Consider the following 7,323-nt stretch of genomic DNA (forward strand, 5'->3'; position numbering starts at 1 on the left):
GATGTTCAGGGAGATGGATAACCTGACTTATGTGGAGACTGAAAGAGCTTGGCTGATTTAGCTGAACACAACACAGGCTGGCTGGGGATCGGACATAAATACATCCCTGGGTAAACACCAGAGAGGAGAGGAGCTACTAAAGCTAAAGGACAGTGCTGGCGCAAGAACAAATGGGGACAAACTGGCCAGGAGCTAACTGAGATTGGAAAGGAGAAGAGGGTTTCTGACTCTCCGAGCAGGGAGGTTCTGGAACAGCCGCCCAACAGAAGCACGGGGGGAAACAACCCAGCTGGTTTTAGGATGGAGGTTGACAGGTTTATGCACCGGCTGATGTGCTGGGGGCGCCTGCTATAGCATGGGACTGGGCTCTTTGACCGAGGAGGTCTCTTCCAGGCCTATGTCCCTATGGATCACATTCGCCCATTTTGCATCACACTGGAAGCTCATGTTGAGTTTCTAGTCCACTATGACCCTGTTCTGGGCCTTGGTTGATGGATTTGTCCCTCAATAGATCCAGGAGAAAGCACAACTCAGCGTTATCATCTGGAAAAGGAATTGTTCTTGGATTCCTGTGTAGTGATGTCACAGGAGTTTAATTCCCTGAGTTTCTGATAATCATAAGAACATAAAAATGGCCATATTGGGTCAGACCAAAGGTCCATCTAGCCCAGTATCCTGTCTTCCAACAGTGGCCAGTGCCATGTGCCTCAGAAGGAATTAATAGAACATGGAATAATCAAGTGATCCATCCCCTGTTGCTCATTCCCAGCTTCTGGCAAAAAGAGGCTAGGGACACCATCCTTGCCCATCCTGGCTAATAACCATTGATGGACTTATCCTCCATGAATTTAGCTAGTTCTTTTTTGAACCCTGTTATGGTCTTAGCCTTCACAACATCCTCTGGCAAGGAGTTCCACAGGTTGACTGTGTGTTGTGTGAAGAAATACTTCCTTTTGTTTGTTTTAAACCTGCTGCCTATTAATTTCATTTGGTGACCCCTAGTTCTTGTGTTATGAGAAGTAGTAAACAACACTTCCTTATCTATTTTCTATACACAATTCATCATTTTATAGACCTCAATCATATCTCCCCTTAGCCGTCTCTTTTCCAGGCTGAAAAGGCCCAGTCTTATTAATCTCTCCTCATACGGAAGCCGTTCTATACCCCTAATCACTTTTGTTGCCCTTTTCTGAACTTTTTCCAATTCTAATATATCTTTTTTGAGATGGGGTGACCACATCTGCACATAGTATTCAAGATGTGGGCATACCGTGGATTTATATAGAGGAAATATGATATTTTCTGTCCTATTTTCTATCCCTTTCTTAATTATTCCCAGCATTCTGTTCACTTTTTGACTACCGCTGCACACTGAGTGGATGTTTTCAGAGAACTATCCACAATGACTCCAAGATCTCTTTCTTGATTGGTAACAACTAATTTAGACCCCATCATTTTATTTGTGTACTTGGGATTATGCTTTCCAATGTGCGTTGCTTTGCTTTTATCAACATTAAATTTCATCTGCCATTTGGTTGCCCAGTCACCCAGTTTTGAGAGAACCTTTTGTAATGGTTTGCACTCTGCCTGGGTCTTAACTATCTTTAGTAATTTCGTATCATTTTCAAATTTTGCCACCTCACTGTTTACCCCTTTTTCGAAATCATTTATGAATATGTTGAATAGGACTGGTCCCAGAACAGACCCCTGAGGGACACCACTATTTACCTTTCTCCATTCTAAAAACTGACCATTTATATCTACTGTTTGTTTCCTATCTTTTAACCGGCTGCCCCCAATCCATGAGAGCACTTTCCCTCTTATTCCTTGGCAGCTTACTTTGCTTAAGAGCTTTTGGTGAGGGACCTTGTCAAAGGCTTTCTGAAAATCTAAGTACACTATATCCAGTGGATCTGCTTTGTCCACATGCAAAGAATTCTAATGGATTGCTGAGGTGTGATTTCCCTTTACTAAATCCATGTTGACTCTTCCTCAACAAATTATGTTCATCTATATGTCTGACAATGTTGTTCTTTATTATAGTTTCAACAGGCTTACAGGCCTGTATTGCCGGGATCATCTCTGGAGCCCTTTTTTAAAATTGGCATTACATTAGCTATCCTCCAGTCATCTGGTACAGAAGCTGCTTTAAATGATAGGCTACATAACACAGTTAGTAGTTCTGCAATTTCACATTTGAGTTCCTTCAGAACTCTTGGGTCAATACCATCTGGTCTCAGTGACTTATTGCTGTTTAATTTATCAATTTGTTCCAAAACCTCCTCTAATGATACCTCAATCTGGGACAGTTCCTCAGATCTGTCACCTAAAAAGAATGGCTCAGGTTTGGGTGTGACGGTACCTCCCATAAGTCTTTATGGAAATATCCTTAGAATGTGTTTTATGCTACATATGCCATGTAACATATCTCCATAAAGGTTATGATCTATTGAATGTATTAATCGTATTTGTATGCATGTATCATTTTTGTATTCTAAGTTATAAACGTTGGCTGTGTACTGGCTTGATTTCTAAATAACCTTAGTAGAGCATTTGGTCAGTTCCTGGAGAAAGGAATGTTGAAATTAAGTACCTAATCAAGAGACACTTGAAGGACAATGAATCTTGGAAGGCTCCAATCCACATAAGAAGTCTACTTGAGGACATTCAAGGTAGCATGTGACCCATGGCTGCTACCTAGTAAGAAACTGTGAGTCATGCATGGACATGTGACTTGCCCAGGTGACTCCTAAACTCCATTTTGGAGTGGGACTTGGCATAGGAGTGAGGAGGGGGTCTCCACCCACAAGAGGAAGTCTATTTAAACCCCTGGGAGACCCCTCCATTTTGTCTTCAGGTGGCTAAAGAAAGAGCCTCTCCACCCCCACCTCCCCCAGGATACCTGAAAGAAATTGGAACAAAGGACAGTGACTGCAAGGGGTGTGAGCAATTGCTGGACCCAGGCTAAAAGGAGATTAGCCTGTAAGAGGGAGCATTCTGGAACTGATGAGGATCTTATCTGTATTCAGTTTGATTAGACATACATTTGCGCATTTCCCTCAGATGGCTGTTCCAAATCATTCTCCACCATAGTACCTGTACAGAGAGCCAGAAAATGGTTTCTTACCTCTATCTACACTGGGGAGGATGGATTCTCCTCTTTCTTCTTCTGGTGGTAGCATACTGCCTGTTTTCTTAACTGTTCTGCACTACCCTCTCTGATTCTTGAGTATGCTGTGCCTGCAATACCAAACGCTGACTTCTATCCAGAAAGTCTTCATTTTCTCTGATATGATGCAGGGTTCATACCTGGGTCTCTTGTCCTTTAACCTTCTCTTCCAATATGGAGACCAGCTTGCATTTCACACAGACGAAGTCACTACTGTGCTCTGGGAGAAAGCACAGACATGGCACCTCCTATCCAGGTCACAACAGCTGATCACTCACTATCCATAATGTGTTCCTTCTAAGAGCCTCTTCAGATGATAATTTTGTACTTACTGATCACAGAAGCCTGAAAAGCAACTCCCCCCCAACATTCTGTGGGATCTCCCCCCAGGCAAACTCCCTATATTTAGCTATTCTAACTAGCCTACCGATCTCTGTGCAGTCCCATCCACCGTGTATAATGTCCCTTCAGTAGATCCTGTGGGCAGTGGCTACTGTGAGAGGCCCTGGAAGCACATCTCTGATGAACCTGTGCTAACAGGGAGCTGGAGACGGTCCTAGAGAAGATGTGGAGGCCCAGAGATTGTGCATGGATGCAGGGGCGGCTCTATGTTTTTTCCCGCCCCAAGCATGGCAGTCAGGTGGCCTTTGGCGGTATGACTGCGGGCGGTCCATGGTCACGTGGATTCGGCGGCTTTCTGCAGGTGATCTGACGGCCCCGCGGCTTCGGCGTACCCGCCACCAAATTCCCGTCGAAACTGTGGGACCGGCGGACCTCCTCCAGGCATGCCACTGAAAGCTGCCAAACTGCTGCTGCCCTCATGGCGATCGGCAGGCCGGCCCCTGCGGCGTGCCGCCCTAAGCACGCGCTTGCTGCGCTGCTGCCTGTAGCCACCCCTGGGTGGGTGCGCGGGGCTACCACTGAGATCTGTGTCTCACTTTGGGGATCCCTGGAACCTGGGTCCCCCTTTTCAATCCTCATGGAGAAGGAAAGGGACCTCCCCTCCTGGAATGATCTGAAGGAAATTTCCATGTAGGGAACCTTATGGAATCTCCCTTCACTTCCCTGGCCTGCACCCTGAGTTTGTAATGTAGGACAGGGGCTGCCGGTGAGAAATCAGGTCCTATATTATTATTATTGTTTTATGTTATGTTATTTCAGCAAGATCTCAGCTGTGACAGCATCATCATTACCACTTGGCTGCACCCAAGGTAGCCATGTGACTAATCGGAATCATATGAACAGTGATGACAAGCCTGGATTCAATTAATAGGACCTGCAGCAGGGCTGGCGCTGCAGTCCGACTGACTAGCATCACCCCACTTCCCCTGTGATTTGGCCTCCTGCAGTTTGCCATTGGCCGTGATGGGGTTAAAGCTAGTGCACACTAAGCCAAGCAGCTGAGGTTCCCTGATGGCCCAGTGGCCCCCAAGGGAATGTGCAGACATGCTTCATAAAGACAGTTGCCCCCCTGTCTGAACAGATACTGCCTGCTGCCCATGCAACCTTGCTGATGACTCCTTGTCCTTTAGGGTGAAGACCTCTTGTGTCAGCAGCTCCCCTTCTAGCAGGAATTGGGTACGTTGGCAGGTTTCACTATCTTTAAAATGCAAAGTGAAGGGGAAAGGCTGCAAAATGTTTCCATTTGCAGATGTTCTGTGCAGTGGCAGAGGACTCAGCTGGGCTGTCAGGGTGACTCAGTGACGGGCTGGAGGACAGGCAGTGCTAGGTAGCTTGAGAACACCTCCCTTACGTCTGCCCATGCTGCTTGGTGGGTTGTTCAAGCTACACAGAAATCTGACATTCAAAGTAAGCTCGGAGTGTTAAAATCTTGATGCCCTGAGTCAGGATTTTTCAATGGGTCATCTTTCTAGAGGTGCTGTGTGCTCTGGGCTATACCAGGGTTCTCAAAAGAAATACATACATTCATGGAGGATAGGTCCATCAATGGCTATTAGCCAGGATGGGAAGGGATGGTGTCCCTAGCCTTTGTTTGCTAGAAGCTGAGAATGGACGACAGGGGATGGATCACTTGATGATTACCTGTTCTGTTCATTCCCTCTGGGGCAGGTGGCATTGGCCACTGTCAGAAGACAGGATACTGGGCTAGATGGACCTTTGGTCTGACCCAGTATGGCGGTTCTTGTTTTTATGTTGGGCCCAATCCTGCCAAGGGCTGAGCGAGATGAGACCCCAAGGAATATCAGTGACTAGTTCAGAAATTGCCTCGGGTTTATTTGCTGCTGGAATTTTAATCAGCAAATACATTTTCAAAGGTTTTATTCTCTGGCTCAGTTGTGAACACAGAATTCAGAGCTGCATTGCTCTGTGATAACTGGTCCTATTGGGCGTATTTCTTTTTCCTGACTGGTTGAGGGCTCCAACATTTCTGTCCTGTAGATACCCCTCAGAGTTACAGGGCTACTGGCATCTCTGCCCCCTCTCTGGTCTCTGAGTGTCACATGTCAGGTCTCGTAGCCTACCCGCTCATGGGGCGGAATCCGGCGATCCTCCCACCCTCAGGCTGGGCCCTGGGCTACAGCACACTGCGGGTAAACTGTGCTTGCCCAGAAGGTCCGAGTGCGTTCGGCACCTGTGGTTCTTCCCTTTGGGAGTCTGTGACTAGTGGTGAGACGAGTGAACAGCCAGCCTCCTTGGACCAAAGTACTGTTTAATCTGAACAGCAGGAAGAAAGTGTAACATGGGAGAATAAGAGGCTTTACAAACAACAGTCTGTACACGTCTCTTACCCCAAACCCTCCCATTCTGATGGGGACCCAGGCAGGCCGAGGGCCTTCAGACTTCCCTAGCGGTGTCTGTGCCTGTCAGTCTGAAGAGCTTCTGAGCAACAGCTGCCCGACCTCTGGACAGACTCCTAGCACTGGCAAAACAAGCTGTGTAATGTGGCTGGAGACCGGGAATAGGATCTTTCCAGCTTGTTGCTCCAGTGTTGTCTCTCAACCTCCCTGGGGTGCTGACTGAGCGATGGCTTTTCTTGAGCTGTTGCTTCCCTTCCTGCTTCTTTTTTAGTAGCCTGGTGTTAAACTAAGATGAGCCGTACTGGTTTCTCCCAATATAGGTATAGCATAAACATCCCAATACTTAACCCAATAAAGCTCTACAGCAACCATCCCAAGCACTGTGTTTAACTCACACATTCATTATTGCAGCTCAGCTCCATGTCTGTCCCAATGCCATTCCTGTGATCCACATTTTATGAATACAGAACATAGGCAGCCAGAGAGAGAGAGAGAGAGAGCAATAGACGACTTTCTTGTGTGAAATGAGGTTCCATTTCCATGAATACTCATGCATTTGACTTTGAAATCCACTTCCTGCAAACCCTCATCGTGCCTGAATAACAGGTGCTGGGGTTACTATGTACTGGAGAGTGAGAGCTCAGGGAATGAATATTTCATATATCGATCCCAATGGCGGTCACTACTCTGGGTACAGGCTACAGACTGACAGAACAGAACTGAGGAGACCAAGTCAGCTATTAGCCCAGGACAGAGGAACTACTAGACTTTTGTTTACTGACTAGCCACTGAATTAGGGCTGATGAAACACACCACTTTTTAAGTCCCACTGTAACCTTAGAAATCATCTCGGAAAGCAGATCAGAGGGGAAAGAATGTTTTCTGACAAGCGACTGAATGAGGGCTGAGATGCTGCGATCTTTTCAGATTCTGAAGAATCCCGATGACATAAGCTAGGTTTTAAGTCCCACTGTAACTTGAGAAATCAACTCAGAAAGAAGATCAGAGGGGAAAGAATGGGTTGACGTGTGTGTACTAAAGTACAGATATGCAAATTGAATGCCAAAACTTTTCATCATAATACAAATATTACAAACCAAAGGTTCATGACATGCATGTCTAGACAAAGCTAGCAGTAGAGTTGTTGGAATCACTATAGGAAGGAGCATTTCTAACAGTTCATGGCCTTTGTTTTAGAAACTATTTTAGAAGTACTCCAAATACTGGTTGCGATGGGTTTTTATTATTAATTGTTTTGTTCAGTGAACCATTGCAAGATACTGGCTCCTGGTAACTGACAAGAAGCTGTTTCTAACACTTACATTCAGGGTCCTGCTTTCATTCACTCTGCAAGACTTGTGCAAGGCTTTCCAAAGAGTCCTGAGAGAACAGAAC

The sequence above is a fragment of the Trachemys scripta genome, chromosome 1 (genome assembly GCF_013100865.1).
Source record: "Trachemys scripta elegans isolate TJP31775 chromosome 1, CAS_Tse_1.0, whole genome shotgun sequence".
NCBI classification, from domain to species: Eukaryota; Metazoa; Chordata; order Testudines; family Emydidae; genus Trachemys; species Trachemys scripta.